This window comes from Simochromis diagramma, unplaced genomic scaffold, assembly GCF_900408965.1.
Source record: "Simochromis diagramma unplaced genomic scaffold, fSimDia1.1 OVJJ01000165.1, whole genome shotgun sequence".
Classification (NCBI taxonomy): domain Eukaryota; kingdom Metazoa; phylum Chordata; class Actinopteri; order Cichliformes; family Cichlidae; genus Simochromis; species Simochromis diagramma.
In genome coordinates this window covers 2,145,761-2,163,385 of record NW_024387467.1, presented here as the reverse complement: position 1 = coordinate 2,163,385, position 17,625 = coordinate 2,145,761, and the positions used below count along the sequence as shown (strand labels likewise).

General features: G+C 42.1%; 1 long non-coding RNA gene across 1 annotated transcript; it reads right to left on the bottom strand.

The window, feature by feature from the left end:
• Positions 1-414: 414 nt before the first annotated feature.
• Positions 415-3,327, bottom strand: LOC120723437. The gene is made up of 4 exons (XR_005693750.1): positions 2,950-3,327; positions 1,082-1,476; positions 772-924; positions 415-486 (listed from the first exon to the last, which is right to left on the bottom strand). It is a non-coding gene; the product is annotated as an uncharacterized LOC120723437 (long non-coding RNA).
• Positions 3,328-17,625: the final 14,298 nt, after the last annotated feature.

Below are 17,625 nucleotides of genomic sequence, written 5' to 3'. Positions count from 1 at the left end.
GCAGTCTTTGACTTCTCAATGAAACAGATGGTTTTTGAAAGCAATAACTTTAGAGAGTTTAGCTCCATCCAGTTCCATGAAAACCTTCTGGAAAACGCCAAAGTTGTAGCGAAGGTCCGCAGGGTAGGCAAGGTTTAATGCATACATGAGTCCAAATAGCATTATCACAGCAAATGCAACATTATCCAAAGTCTTCGCCACCCTGATGCCTGCAAGGACAACTCTTGTTCATCTGCTGAAGCTTGCTCTTTAAGAAGATAAATTTAAACAGTGGTGTCTTCAACAGTCTCACTGATGGCATGTTCTTCCATGCCCTGTAAAAAAGAAGCCATGTTAGTCATTTCCAAGTAAGTAATATGACACACTGTGGAAAGTCAAAAAAAAAAAACGACAAGTACATACCACATACTCCTGGATAAGCATGCCAGGGTCGTCACCCATGTAGATACACACTCCCTTGACACACTCAGCATCAACATCTTCACACTGAAATAAAATGTATGTAATTAGCATCTTCATTCAGCCCTTGTCCTTCATTTAAGTTTTAATAGTGTACTTTACATGAATGTTTTTAAAGTAAAGGCACACAAATTAATAATAGGTTTACTGGCAATTAATAATAAGTTGACAAAGTGAAGGTTAAAAAAAACAAGCAGATGTAAAAATACAAAATGAGAGAATTTTTTATGGAAACATTTGAAATCTTCCACAATTATAAAATTTCATCCAAAGAGGATCATGTTAAGTGAATGTTGAGGCTTTATCACTTACATTATCCATTTATGCCACAATTCTTTTCAGTATTAGTCCAAGCTCTCCTCTTCTGTTGACCAACTTCACCAGGTTGTCCAAGTGGAGATCCAGCTGAGCCAGGAACTTTGTTTGAGGGGGGATGGTGGCAATTCTCTTAAACTCAGCGTTGATCTGAAAACATGAGCACAGAGGAATGAGCTTCAAAGTTTTAATACCTGGAAGAAGGCCGCAATCACTCATGCTGAAGAAATGGGCTGTCAAATAACAACTGTGCCTTAACCATTTTAGGCTAATACCACAAGAACACCGTGTATGAGGCAAACCTTACCTCATGGAAATCAAATAGAGCAGGCCATCTTGCCATGAAAGCCTCCACCATTGGTGCATCACGAACAACTTCATGTCTTCTGTATGAAAAAGTCTTTTCCATCTTTAGTTTCACCAACTCTGTTACTCTTTTTTTATGTCCATGTGGTGGGCTTTGACATGTCAATAGCTTTAAGAGTCCCCTTGTCTGCTACTTCTGAAACTGAGGTAAGGTTAAGAAACCCATTCCCAAACAAGGAATCCATAAACTGAAGTCTGAAACTGCCCTGAAGACAACACTGTCTCTTGACTTCAACGATGAGATCCTCAGTTGATTCAGGTGCTCCAGAGAGTGAGCCTTCGACAGGTTCCGTCAGCCAAAACAGTCTTTAGGACCATAGGACTCCCCATAGGACTCTGTAGGCAACAAAGAATTACATATCAGACATTCAGAAAGAATCATTTCAGTTTAGTTTTCATAAAGCTATCCATACCCAATACTCAAAGTTATAAAGATCAGACATAAAAAAGAAGAATTTATCTAATGAAATACATGCGACTGAACCTATTACACTTACATGAACACCTTTTATTTCTATATGCCATTTTAAAGTCACAATGTGGACTGATCCAATCTCATAGTCAACCAATGGATAAGTATCAAGGAGTTCACAGAGTGAAGCGAGAGTGAATATTCTTGTGGATACTGGGCGGAGCTCAAAAGCTCTGTCGTGCTCTCTGTACCAGCCACCAAGCTCTCTGACAATGTAGAATATGCTGTGGTACAATGCAGATATGGTTTTTCAGTATTCTGGCAAGTCCACCTGCTGTCCTTTGGGCCAGTACCATTCCATTTCTATAAGTTATAGCCCTTTAATGTCACACACTGTGCAAGGTTGACCTCTAGAATGTCAGGGAATATGTACCTAATGACTTAAGCTATCTCCTCTTTAAGCAAATCCACTAGAAAGGCCGATACAGCTGAGCCCTCTAATTCAGACTTGCCAAGAGATTGGGAGTTTAGATGGTAAGCTATCATCATCTGATGTTTTGACTTCTGTAATCATAAAGGTAAAAATTCCACCATCACAAAAAAAATTAATTTTAATTGAAAAAAGGTATTCCAGTCCAGAAGAGCATCAATGGTTTCTTTAAAGTACCAATCTTTCTCTCATTTATACATAATGTTTTGAGAAGCAGCTCACATATGTTCTACACAAAGTAGAAAAAAAGAGGGGGGAAAGGGTCCTAATTTGTTTTGGGCCGATGTTGGAAAATTCACAATACATCACTTAATAAGACATAGTCTGTTGAACAAACTTATCTCCTTGTAGATATCTGCTGTATTATTTGGGCATGACCGATAGAATAGTCAAGAAAGTGACACTTCACCTAAAACAATGACTAAATGGAAAAATGATTTGGCATTTATGGGCACAGGTTCTTAAACCCACGTCTAAGGTGGCAGGATGCTTATTATAACTTGAGTGCATGTCATCAGCAAGAATTAAGGTATGGCACTGTGGGGCTCCCAGCTTCTGAAACTCTGACGGTTACAGTCAGACTAATTAGCCAATGTAGCCATAGCTAGCACGAGTAACACAAACACTATTGCTCTCTCAGTGACGTTTTAACTTGCTAAGCCATCAAAAACGTCAGTGCTCTCTGTCACATGCATAAATTCCATATCTGACCGACAACAGCTGCTTTCTCCCGACTATGTGCAATTTGTTAATATTTTTCAGCTTTAGCCACAAAGCTAATACCAACTTTAGCTAGCACTGTAAAAACAACATGTAGATGCATTACAGATTACGTTTCATATAGCATGCACTACAACAATTCTGTGAAAACGTACCCAACTAAAACAAATGTATTTAAATTACTTACCTTCTCACTATGCCTGACTCAGTGCCAAAGGTTGCATGTGGCTGAACAGTCTTCCAGAATCTGGCGGTCAATTGCGCTCTCCTTAAATTATGTTGTTGTCTTATTGGATAAGGTAGGTCTTATTATCCAATCATATTTAGTTGTTGTCTTTGAATATATTGCATCATTTCCGGTTGTGGTCAAACATGATTACAATGGTTTTAGTATTCTAATTTAGTCACTTTAAATCAATGCAAGAAAAATGAGTAGTCTCAGTATTGTTTATAATCAAGTAAATGGTACTTTATTTAATCATGTAAATAAGAGAAACATGAGAGGCTTGTGTAGCATTAACTAAATTCATTTGTGCAAATTCAAAAGCCTGCCAATTCCCATTTTTTCAGTGTACTGTTACTCATTTATATTAAGATTTAAACATCTAGTTGGTGTTGGTGTGGAGAGTAACCTTCAGTAATAGTAATAAATCACACAGCAATAGGACATTCATGTAGTTGTAAAAAGCACGATAATGTAATAGGTAATCCAAAGTATTCAGAATACATTACTCTCGTTGAGTAATGTAACGCAATACGTTACAGAATACATTTTAGGGCATGTAATCTGTAATCTGTAATGTAATACATTTTAAAAGTAACCTTCCCAACACTGCAACTGAAGACAGCTCAACAAATGTCTCCAAAACTCTTCTGGTCTGGCAGCTAACGTACAGTTGCTGTATTTCCCAGGGAGAGAAACAAGAACACATTAATGTGAGTGTGCTGACACTCGGAGAATGAGAAAAAGTAACAAAGAGGAAAGGAACTGCTGCAAATGTAAGGACTGCTCAACAAGTGCAGTTTGATAAACTGAAAATGTAAAGCTTCATTGTAATATCCTATTTCATTTTACAGTTTTTAAAGGAGACATTGGACCTACATATTCTTTTGCTTAGAAACCAGGTTACTTTAGTGTACGTTTCAGTACTATGATGAAGTTTACAGTGTTGCACTATGTTAGACTGGGACAGACCGATGTGGTGGCCATGCTCAAGGTCAGGTATTATTAGGTTAGAATAAGGGTAGTGCACATCAGTTTAAAGCTACACTGATGGCTTTGATTAGATTTGTAACTAAACTTATCTTTGTTTATTGGCTTTATGAGATAAACGGGTTAGAAATTCAGGTAAAATTGATAGGGTTGTCTAAGCACAACCCTATTGCTGGAACAGCCAAGACAATTCTACTACAATGGCAAAAGCATTGGACACCAGGTAGAACTCTTTGGTCGTGTCCAAATTCATGGGCTGCTTCCTCCTGAGGCCGCATTTGTAGACCGATTACGTCACAGCGACGCGCAGAAGGCTGTCCAAATTCATAGACTCCTCCGAATGCAGCCGACAAATGCGTCCTCCTTTTCCCCGAATTTGAAGGATGGGTCGGGTGTGTCCTTCGTGGCCCACCATATCCCAGAATTCATAGCGCGGCCCAGCCAAACTCCAGTTTCCAACAACGGCGGCCGCTACTAAGTTTTAAAATGACTCTTACTAATCTTTCTGGGTCACAAAATAAACTTTTAACATATTTTCAGGCGAGAAAGTAGCTGTTTAAACATCAAATATCTGCTCGGGTTATCAAGATATCGCATATTTGCAAAAGTGCTTCAACGTTTTCGGAGACGTCTGCTACCCACCAGCTCGATAGCTGACCGAGAGCTCGAGGGTCACTGAAGCTGCCGAGAACGGCACAACTCCCGGCACATCATTTTCAGATCACCGCGGACTTTCGCTGCTCGGGTTAAACGTAATATATAATTCACTTAGACAACCTAAAAATGTTATTGTTTGGCTTTTTTCAGTGTTTTGTTTGTTCGTGAGTAAATCGGTTTGGCTGAGATTAAAGTTATTAGATTAGATAAAATCAAACTTTATTAATCCATCGGGTGGGTTCCTCCTTGGTTTTTACACAGCTGACTAAACGTCAGACAGAAAACTGATTAAACAGTGTGTGAGATGGTCGAGAGTTTACTCCAGTGTCCTGTTATATTTTAGACAGCAAGGAGCAGACGGCCGAGTTTATTAAACTCCACCGAGACAGTGTGATCTCGTGCACGAGGGAGATAACAGTGACAATGCTGTTCCTGAACCCCAGTTACTCTCAGTTAGCTGTAGCACTGCTCTTTATTGAAGTTCCATGAATATGCATAGGTTCATTAACATATGACATCTTACACAGGCATACATGTAAACAAAGAGTAGCTTGTCTGTGTGTAGTGTAGGTACGTGTGTGGGTCAACAGGTGACCCCGTGAATGACTCCACTAAATCTGCTGGGTCCAGCAGTTCACCTAAACAAAGGGCACTTATACTTAAACAGACACAGAGTAGGTGTCCTCCTGCACCATAAAACAGAAAGAGAAGCTACGACCTCTCTCATGACCTTAGGATGTGTGTGCCAGAACACTCTGGAAGCACACAGAGTCTTTGCAGACTACTAAGGATCAGACCTCTATCATTATACAATTGATTATATACTTATAAGCATATATGATTGTATGTTTCTAAGCATAAATAACAATCCAACAATATAACTCTGACAAAAATATGCTTATATCCTTTTGAATTGTAAATGCTCAGAGAGGAGTTGTCCTCAGAGCAGCACAGGGCTTGATCATGGTCTCCAAACCTTCTGGTGTGACACTATGTGTTTCTAAGTAACCCTTTTCTCTAAGATCTGCACCCAGCTGCCAAATCTCACTCTCCTGAACACTGGCCAAACACTTCAGGTGGACTCAAACATTTCAGCATTTTATAGTGAATGATCTTTTTGATGATGAATTCATGTTTCACACAGTGACAGTGGTACAACAGAAAAGTGGACGTAGACAGAGCAGTGTATCAAAGCCCACGTGGGAAATACACAGTGGGTATAAGTCTGGGAGGGTTGCTGCACCCCACCTCCACTGAAGCCTTTCCACTCTGACCAAGGAAAAACAGCTTTCAGAGGTGTGTCACACCCTTGGATTTGTTCTGCAGCAGAATAATAGATTTACATACAAATGTTTAAACTGTGCATAAGAAGACTTTATGCACCAATCAGTGTTTTTTCAATGTGTTCATACCTGAATTTCTCCATCCTGCACTTTTAGAAGTGCCCCTGACCGTGTGTACGAACAAATGTCTGTAAAACTACAATGACTACTGCTAAATTCTTCTTTTTTAATTATTACTTACATTTAAAACACCATAAGCCACAAAATGTCTGGAATTATAAAAATATATATATATACAATGCAATATAAAAAAATATATTGCATTGCAGATGCAAAGAAAATATTAAATGGAAAGATGTTGGGTTTAACCTTTAAACGTATTCAATTTTTTAAATAATCTCCCGTCATATATTATTGTGTCTTTCACTCATCCATCCATTCCCTTTTTTCTTTTCATCTTAAGCGGACAGATCACCACCTCCTCCACCCACTTTTCCATAAGTTTGATGTCCAAACTCCTTTTTCCTCCACCCACACTGAGTGTTTTTCCCTCATTTCAGTGGAAAAAGCTGCAGCTTTTCTGGCAAAAGTACAGACGTTCTTTAGTTAGGTAGAAGTCTGCAAAGTACTTAATCAACTTCTTTACTCAGCAAAAGTGAAAAAGTGCAGGCTCTGAATTCTACTCAAAGTAAGAGAGGAAAAAGTAGCTCACTGAAGCACACTTGTGCTATATGTTAATATAAGAAAGACATATTAGTTCAAGAAAGAGAGCCCATTAGAAGGAAATGAATTCAATTCATGTATTTGGTGGTTAGTGTCCGATGGCCCATCACAGCAGTGATAGGGATTAGGACCCGCGGACTCCGGACGCTGGTGGCAGAGATGAAGATGGAGGCTTGAATGGAGCCTGATGAAGGAGAGGCAGAGATGGGGAAGAGGTAGGCTCCATGAAGGCGTCTGAAAGGGAGAATGACAGTGAGATTTAGAGTACGTGGAGTGGAGGCTAACTGGGTTGAAGAATGCTAGCAGAGAGGCAGCATTCAGGCCACTGACTGCCAGCAGAGAGAATGCAATAAGGCAGAAAGTAGAGAAAGGACAGAAGACAGAAGGGAAACTTGTGTCGAGGATCCACGCAGCTGAGGTCAGAGATCCTGTAATATGCTGGTATGCAGAGGTCAGAGAGCAGCAACATCCTGCATTAAGGTTTGAGGCTGCTGATAACCTACGTAGAGCAGAGAGGTTGGAGTCTGCTGAAGCTGAGCATCGAGCAGTGAGCCTGCGATAAGGCTGAAAGATACAAAGGACAGGAGAGAGCACAGAGTGTGCAACGAAGCAAAGGACAATGAGGCTGAGAGTTGGTAGAGGGCAGGAGAGACAAGAGAGACTTTAATGCTACTACCAGGTATTCGTCGACTTTCCGTAAGTTTTAGACTTTAATAGAAAAGCAGAACCACAGATTAAGAAAACATGATGTGAGCAAACACATGGATACAGGATGATGCTGGAATTGAAATGGATGCAAGGAGAGAAGGCGACCCACAGGAAATGTGTGGACAAGAGGAACAAAAGCTCTGTATAGCTGTAGTGTATCAAAGCCTCTGGAGGCGACTTTGGCGTGATTTGTAAATTCAGAGCTATACAAAGCTCTGAATTACTGCTTTGTGTCTTTGCCATAATGACATGAAATATTGGGAAGCATGTGTTGCTAATATAAGAAGCATTGACATGAGGCTGGAGTCAATCCTGTGGAGGACAGGAAAAAGCGGAACATCGGTCTCCTCCTGCTAACCAACGGTAGCACCCCAAACCTAAAGATGGCACTAAATGTTTAAAGCACTGAAGACAGAAGAAATGTGAAGACGCCGAAAAGGACATAACATTCAAATGACTGAGCAGTTACAACAAATAACTTCTGACACAACCTTTAATAGCAGAAAATAGTTGCACTGGAGAGCCAAGATGAATAACGAAGAGAAAAAGACTTGTAGTGTGACCAAAACGAGACGGGCAAGCAAGGAGGCAGCTGATGTGGAATGGATAAGGAGCTAGGGACATTTGAGCAGCATTTGATTGTTTAGGAAACCTAAACAGAAAGCACATATGGCAGCGTATTGCACAGCCTGTGAGGACCAGGCCCACCTTATAAAGTCCCCTCAGATGAGTTCTGCAGATGAACTGTGTTGGGATTAAATAATTTGCAGTGCCTCAGTAATGCTATGCTTTTTTATCAATAAGTGTAATGAAGTTATATAGTGTAGTATTAAGTGGACACAGTCCTGAAAAATAAAGGCATGAGTAGGGATGGGTATCGTTTAGGTTTTATCCGATACCGGTGCCAAATCGGTACTTTTGAAACGGTGCCGGTGCTTAAACGGTGCTCAAACCGGTGCTTAAAGAATGGAGAACACAAAATTGGTCCAAAAACCTCTCATGTTCAGCTGTTTTTTTGTAAAAAGATAACAATGTTAGCCTTTTCTGCAGCTATGGGGCATATATGGTATCACTCTTGGCTGGAAGCAGTGCTTAAACAATGGAAAAAACACAAACTTTGTCCAAAAACCTCTCATGTTCAGCTGTTTTCCACTTTTTCTTTGGTCATTTTAGCCTTTTTGGCCAGGGTGAAGGGAGCATCTGCCATCAAACAAGAAGACAGCTGCATGTAGCTATGATGATGTTTGCTAGTTCACCTTACATGCATTAATGTAATAACGTGGTTAGCCTACTCAACGTAAATTACACACGAACAACATTAAGCTACTCACGCAGAGAAGAACGGCTGCTGCTGCATCATCATCCTCATCATTTCTGCTACACTGGCAGGGCTAGGGGCCAGGACTCTTCTCTTCGGGTTCTTGGGGGATGTTGCATAACAGGCAACCCACGCACAGTAGATGTGCTCGGTGTGAGGTCTCGCAGCAAGCTATCAAATACGGCGCATTTCTCGGCTTTTAAAAAAACGCTATACGTCGCCAGGTGTTTCATCGGATTTGAGGTGTTACCTCCTTTGACAGTATCACAGTATCAGCTTAAAGCACTTGTTGCTGCTGAGTTTGCATCTTTTGCTGTGAAGTACAGCCAGACTTTGACCACTTCGCCTTGGGCATTTTTAATCTGTAGCTCTGCTCTAAAAGAACGTACGTACCTGGGCCCGCCTACTATCCTCGGAAACGTAAAATGATTGGCTTGAAGTGTATCACAGCTCAGGGAAAAAAAGCACCGAAATAAAGCACCGAAATGTGCGCTGCTTTTCGGTCTGGTTATTACCGTTTATGTCAGAACCGGTGCCATCATGGCACCGGACACCGGTACCCATCCCTAGGCATGAGACGGTGTGTCCTTGAGGAGTAGAAAGCTGCAGACTCACGCTTGCCTGGGAAAATGTAGATCAGAGGGGAACAAGTTACTGAGACTCTGTTGTTTAGACTAGAATGAGAGAGCTTCTGTAACAGAACTGTTAGGGCCACGCCACCACTTTGAGACCCACGGCAGCGTGTCGTGCAGGACGCATCTCCCTTCTAGAAGTAATAAAGTGTTAAATGATCTACTGAGCAGCAATGTTGCCTCTAATGTTTCATGTGTCTGAGCGAACACACAAACTCCCTGAGCGTCCCGTGGACCACTGTGAGCGACAGCAGACGTGTGCACTGTGGTCACGCCAGCATCCAAGTTACATGTTTATTACAATAATCAAATTACAGCATTTACATTTAGCCCACTTACAATGAAAATTAAAAAGAATCTTGTTCATGACCTGTAGCATGTTAACACTGTTGGAAGGAAAAATAACTTGAACTCCAATTTTGAAAACACAACTTTCTTTATTTTTTATAAAGCTCTGACTTGTATTATGAGTCTGTGGTCTGGGAGAGAGTCTGTAACTCTGTCTGCAAATACAGGATATAATGACCAATGTTGGGTAATTAACTATATAGTTACTTCTTCAAAAAAAGTAACTGAGTTATGCAAACAACAAAGTTTTTTGCAGCTGTTTACCTAAAAATGCAGCCAAGGTGTTTTTTAAATAAACATTTCAAACTATTTACAGAACAATCAGCTGTTCTGCATCAAATCTGATGCCACACAAATTATTTGTGCCGCTCCACAAAATAATTTGTGTCCACTATGAGATGAAGGAGAACAACAGCCTGATACCTGCAGGCCTGACAGCAGCAGATGTGTCACTGCTGTAACACCTGTAACACTCAGCAGTCGCCTCATTGTTCTGACACACACAACAACACTACTGACTACACTACACACTAACTACACACTCACTACACGCTAACTACACGCTAACTACACGCTAACTACATGCTAACTACACACTAACTACACACTCACTACACACTAACTACACACTCACTACACGCTAACTACACGCTAACTACACGCTAACTACACACTCACTACACACTCACTACACACTCACTACACACTCACTACACACTAACTACACACTCACTACACACGATTTGCGCTAAACGTCGCAAATCTCTCACGTCTCAAACACGCCGTCACTCCTAAAACTTCCCCCCAGTTTCTTAACAACTAAATGCCATGTTGCCATATCATTTTTTGATTGGTCCACATGGTCCTTTTTTCCACCAATAGGAAAGGCTGGGAGTTTTGTTTTTGCTCACAGGCTTTCGAGCGTTTTCCTTATAAAACGCCGTTTTTACCGTTTCTTCCTGCAGTAAATATAAACAACGACAGTATTCAGGAAGAAAACAAACATTGCAGATATTTTATCATAACTCTGGTTTTACGTGGCCGATCAACACAATTTAAAAACTGGTATAAAGTCCACACTTTGTCCGTCAGTTGTTCCGTCTGTCCTGCTCACGTCTCCAATGGTTGTACACGTTGTCATTAACGTGGCTTCACTCCACATCAGCCGCTTTGCTAAAACACCGGTGTCGCACATAAGGACGCTGTCATAGCCTGTCAGCGACGTGGATCAGCTGCGTATATACGAATGTGAATCACATCATTGGCTGGACTGTGGGATAAGGTGGCATCGTTCTGATCCCATACAGGAGCAGCCAGTCACTGACTCACACTGCAGAACAGAGTTGTTAAAGTATTTATTTTAATTCCAATTCAGGTTAGATTTTATTTTGTGCGCAACGCAGATTTTCTGTGCGCAGAGACGTGCCAGCAGTGCGCAATTGTGCACGCGCGCAGCTTAGAGGGAACGTTGCTGAGCAGTGTTTTGTCTTCCATTGGACGCCTCTGAGGAATCAAAAGAACTCGGTGAAGTGTTGGTATTACCAACTGTGACTACAAGTTACAATCATTTATATAATCTGGTGAAAAACACGTAAAACCCTTAACGCTGATAAACTCCTGCAGTCCAGTGCAGCTATGCAGGTCAGGGTTTGGAAGTCTCATTTACCTGCGCAGCGAGTTTAAAGCCCTGCTGAGAGTTTTGAAACACTCTGCTCTCTTGTAGATGTTTCTTTGAACTTTTATAACTGTGGCTAGATTTATGGTGAGTGTACTGTCAGTAATTCTTTTGAATAGCAAAGGGTTCTTTAGCCAATTTTCCCCATTTTCCCTCGGTTGCTCATAAAGAACGTGTGGTCTACTGCTGAACCTAAGACTGAGCTGATGGGAGGTCAGAGTCATCACCTTCTGCTTACAGGGCTGAGATACCACTCATGATAAATCTTTGAATGTACAAACTTTTAAATGTGTTGCTGCAAGCTTATGAGGAGGAAGCTGTGGAGTGGTAAATTTAACTCTAGGTGAACACGAATGATCAGGCTGCTGGAATGATTGGGCCGCGTGTGGAGTCATTAGATGAGGAATTTGAGTTCAGTAGCATGGACCGAGCGACTGAACAAGTATTGAACTGAAATATATGGAGCCCAGATTTAGCGGGAAAGGTGATGACGGACTGAATGTATTTTATTTTCTTAATTTGTCATATAATAATGAGGAAATAGGGTTCGGATGGCAATGAAAGAGTTTGTCAATTATTTTTTGACTTAATTTTGAGACTGAAAGGGGGTGTAGGTAACATCATCTAAAGTCAGCAGCTACGTTTCCCCCATCCAGGTCCTATTGCTGGTCTTGGGTCACAGCAGCAGCAGTCTCGACCTGTGGACGCTCCAAAACTCAGGATGGTGTCTCAGTTTTATGGAATCATCACAAAAAACAGGAGTTGCTGAAGCCAGAGGGCTTGGGATAAGTGGGATCCTGGGCTGAGTAAACCTCAAAGCCAAGCTACTAGAGTATCACTATTCATCACACAGTCACCTGAAATATCTGAGAGGGTAACTCCAGTAGCTTCAGCTCCTGTCAGGGTGTTAGGCTCTGACTGCTCTGGGTGTTGAGCAGCAGCACAGTGATTGGTGTGTGTGCTAAACAAGCTTTACTCATTTACAGTCTGTACCCAGGAGAGCAGAGGGGCTGCCTGCCTGACCCGAATCTGCCGTCTGGTGCCCCCAGCTGCACTGCAGGGGAAACACAAAATGTCAGAAATGTTTGTCTTTTTCCACTTTAAAGAGCTGTTTTAAAATCAGTTTGCTGCTTCTGGCTGACAGCTGGAAACATCAGTGGAGGCTCTCTGACCACAGTTCTGTCAGCTCTCACTGTTTAACCTTGATACCCTTCACTCGCTGTCATCACCCTGTACGTGGTGGTGATTACATTTTGTTTTTGAAGTTTAGTGCTCTGTTGCTTACAAAAGATTATTTATCCAGGGCCTGAAATTGTTATAAGTGCCAATCCCAGCCTCGCTGAGAATCAGCTTTGTTGATGTCAGTTTGATGCATTTGTGTCTTTGTCACCTGGATTGTAATTGTCCAAGCCAACGATTCCACCACAAGTCTGCTAATGACTGAATCTAGTTCTCACACTTGTTCTTGCTGCTTATCTCAGGTAGACAAAGACAAAGGTGATATAAGAGAAAACATCAGTCAGCCTGAGGTGACTCACAGAGGCATGTTCATACACTTTTGACTTTTAGATGTATTTTCATAGGTTGTACAGATTTGTCTCCTGATAAAAACCACCTAATAACCATTAACATGACACCAAAGTAATGACATATCGATCTATTATGGATTATTGTTTTTAACAATGGGTCCACATCATTTCACATCATTATTTCTTCCTTTTCTCTGCTCAGATGCTGTACTGCTCCATTATGGTGAAAAGAGAGCTGAGGGTAAAAGCTCTCGATTTACTGGTCAGTTTACTTTCCTGCCCTCACTTATGGCCATGATCTCTGGGTAGTGACTGAAAGAACCACACTGTGGATAAAAGTGGCAGAAATGAGTTTTCTGACTCCTCCTGGGTGTTCTGGGCTTGTCCCACAGGGAGGAGCCCCGGGACACGATGGAGAGACCGTCTCTTAGTGTCCCTCGGATCAGCTAGAGGAAGTGGCTGGGGAGAGGGAGGCCGGGGCTTCTCTGTGATCCGGTCCTGGATAAGTGGAAGAAAAAATAATCAGAACTAAATGTAAATGTTGTTTTACAAAGTTGATATCGCAAACGAGCCTAACTGACACAGAAGAATGATCAGTATTGGACGTATATTGTTGTAGATGTTGTGTTTTCTATCTCTGTTTGGTCTCCCATCTGCCTGGTGCATGAAACAACATTCTGGATGGTGTTGGAAGTATAAGAATAACATTAAAGCCGAGCGGTGTCTCCTGCTGGTGAGGCCTCAGTAATCAACGGATAAGTTAAAGTGAGGTAAACCTCAGAGTTGATGTTAATTCTCTGAGACTTCCTCACCAGCAATCCCTTATATATTACTTGAGTCATTGTTGATATATAAATATTGATAAGTGTAGCTTAAAGCAAAGATCTCAGTAATGAGTCTACCCACACACTCCGTCAGTTCAATTTTGCTATAGGATAGACTGATGCAGCACAAATAACGATGCTCAGTGAGAAAGGATGGAAGCAGCTTGAAATCCCATGTGGAGGGGGCGTCCCTGTCAGCGTCAGCCTGCACCGCACAGGTCTCACAACAGGAATGTGTGTATGATGATACCTCTCACACTTCCCTGCTGCCTATTTCCTCTCTTCTTTACCTCGCTCACACTTTGATGCCAGCTGTCTATCACAGCAGTACAGTGGAGGGGATTAAAGTGTGTGTAATGACAACTTACATAATTGCTTCCTGAATAAACATAGCAAAGACGGTGCCTTACACCTCCTTGGCAAATAGTAGGCTTGTGTCTTTCCATGTGTGGCTGCAGGAAATCTCATCCATCTCACATCCATGTGAGGGCGCTGTGGAACTTTGCAGGTCTGACACACTCTTGTTGATTCTGCTCTGCACTAGAGGTTTAAATTAAACATTAAACACTGAGGGAAATGAGAAGAAAGGAGTGGGATGATGACATAAATGGAGGGAGAGAACGAAGGAATGTGAGATTCTATTCATGAAATGTCTACTTTACAAATTCTGACATAACACAGTGGGTGGATGATTCATTGCTCATGAAGGACAATCTGTTTTGTCTTTTGGGGGGGGGGGGGGCATCGATGTATTTATAAATATGTGTGGTTTTTAAAAACTGAATGTGTCTAATGGTGCACCAGCATGAGAGGTCTCCAGAGGTATGGTTTCAAATGTTATCCTGTGGTCATGTTTACTCGAAGGTAAGTTAGTCCTGGAGTTAGGATTGCATCTTTGTTTGTTTTAGGGAGTTTGTGTTTTTAGTCAAGAGCAAAGGGTAGTTATGTTTGGGATCTTATGAAAGATAAGATCGACAGGCTGACACTATGCCAACCGCAGTTTTGTTCCAGTTTGAGGGCCAGATGTGGTGAAATCAAGAGGCTGAAATGTCAGAAGTGGGCAGAGGCGGGCAGAGTGAGAGGATTAACGCAGTGGCTTCAAGCCATCCAGGCAGTTTTGCTATCATGACCTTGTCGACTAACTGCCAGTCAGCTCAGACCTCCGAGGGTTTCTGCTTCCTTAGCCGAGGCTGACATTGTGTCTGTCACGCCAAAAATCCTCCTTCCTCGTGACCCCCCCGGAGACACTACATGGCAGGTAGCAAGCAGAATGTAGACACTGTTTCACTCTGAAGCTCAAGGAGACAGAACGCAGAGAGAGATTGGAGACTCAACTCAATCAACCTTGGCTAAAATTTTCCGTCTGAATTAAGAAATCTGCCAGGGACAATTGGAGGACGTACTCAAAGACACGCACAAAAAAAGTCATTTCCTCATCACGCAGCCACAGGATTCTATCGAGAAGAAAGTGAATACATTAAATCACATTAGATAATGCCTTAGTACTTGACACTGGTGCCCAATTTAGATCTGTAAAGCCTCGAGCACAGAGCGCAGAAGGAGCCTATAGCTTTTTAACAGCAAATATATGACAAAACTGCGATGCTTTTGGCTTTGATAATCTTGTTTTAATTATGCAATTACATGGCCGTCTCCTAACCCTGCTCTCTCTCTGCCTTTAAAAGCAACCCCTACAGTCAGGACCATTTGTTCAGCATAACAACAACTTTGAACTTGCGGGAAATATTATGCAAAAATCTCTCCTTTGATGCCGAGCAAGTGTGCTTATTAAACAATTAGCATAGTTATGCTGGTGGTAATCACCCAGAGAGATTGTGAATTAGCAGGAGAGTTTAAAAATAGTCTTGCTTGAAATTTCAGTGCAGAGTGCTTAATACCTCACTGTATGCTCAGCAGCAGAAGTGAGTGAACATATACCTTCATGAAGTCAACAATATCTTTACATCGTCATTAATGTTGCATAAAAGAATATTTTCAGTAATAAAAATTGTGCTTTAAGCAAGAACAACCCAGCAGCAACAGCTCTCCTGACTCAGTCACCGATAAAATTGTGTAGCGGCAGGAGGTTTTATTATCTTGATATGCTTCAGTTATGAAATATGAACGCTGTTAAAGGGCACGTCATCTATCCCGAAGTTCGTTTTGTTCCATACTGACCTCTTTCCCCTTACCTTCAGTGTAAAACTGTGCCAGATCGTTTAACCCAACAGTGCAGACTTCACAAGAAGTAGAATGGGAGCAATACCCTGCAGCTGCGTTCAACACCAACGATAACTCCAGAACATTAGTAGAAGTGCTGACAACTGTTGACAGGCAGAGTGATAGAATTATGGATGGCTTGGTGCCTCAGTTTGTCCATTATCAATAATGATACTGGAATCTTGAGTGTTTTTCTTCCTTAAACAACTAAAAGCCAGATTTACTGAACATGGCAAAGTGTGAGTGCGATTCCCAAATAGTGCTGAATAGTGCTCATATTCACTATGATGTGTCCAATGTTACAAGAGCCATGCAGTTTAGAGCAAATTAAGGGATAATATTAAGGTTTGGGTAATTTACTAACAGGACAGGTTGTTAATTGCAATCAGAAAAGCAAAAAAAGGAGAAAAGGTCATAAATGTGTACATTAAATGTAAGCCTACAGTGGCAGTCCGGTGATATAACTGAAACTAGTGTCAGTGATCGACAGGCTTCACCACAGAACTGAAAGCTGTATGACAATATTCTGAGACTGGGTTCTGTAGCATGCTTTTATTAAGACATAAAGACCTGGATGGCCGCTAACTTTCTGCTTCTTCATTCAGATCAAACTGAGGTTATTGTACTCGGCCCTGAAAAGCCTAGAAATATGGTCTCTAACCAGATTCTTACTCTGGATGGCATTACCTTGGCCTCCAGTAACACTGTGAGGAACCTTGGAGTCATTTTTGACCAGGACATGTCCTTCAACGCACATATTAAACAAATATGTAAGACTGCTTTCTTCCATTTGTGCAACATCTCTAAAGTTAGAAATATCCTGTCTCAGAGTGACGCTGAAAAACTAGTTCATGCATTTATTACTTCCAGGCTGGACGACTGTAATTCATTATTATCAGGAAGTCCTAAAAACTCCCTGAAAAGCCTTCAGCTAATCCAAAATGCTGCAGCAAGAGTCCTGACAGGGACTAGAAAGAGAGAGCAGATTTCTCCTGTTTTGGCTTCCTGTTAAATCCAGAATTCAAAATCCTGCTCCTCACATACAAGGTCTTAAATAATCAGGCCCCGTCTAGCAGCACAGACATGAAGGTCATGAACACATCCCCACACACTGCCCCCAACACACTATTCAACAAGGGCCAATCTGTCCCCAGAATTAAGGGATGTGTGAGGCGCGGGCTAACTGCAGCTCTTCCTCTAGGTGTGTTTGGCCCTTGTATTTAAGCGGCACTATGGGATATTCGTGAATGTCCCCATGCACACATTTAACTTCCACCCTCTCTGCTTCCAACAAGGAACCCTTGGCCCCGGGTCAAACCAGGGTTTGGTGAACCAGGGTCTACATGCACATTCCCTCCAGCAGGCCCGGGTTGGAGCCACTGCCTCACCATGTTGCCGAGCTGCCTAGCGTAGGCGAAAGGCCGGTTCTCCGGCCCCATCTGTCCTTCCTGGAAACACCAGTGATAGTCCTACAGCACAAGGCCTAAGCGGTCCACAACCGGCTGCCAGACAGAAGCTGCTCTTCACTGTTGTGGGCAGGCTGAGAGCCACTGCCTGGGCTTCGCTGGACAGCAGTCGGAGCAGCCTCAGCACCCACTCCTCCTCAGGGTAACAGCATGCCACCTCCATGGCCTGAAAGACCTCCAGGAAGGTGTGGCGGTCATCTCCCTCCCCCATGCAGTAGAGGGATACTAATGGGGGTGGTGGTGGAACCAGCCCGACCTTTGTCTGGC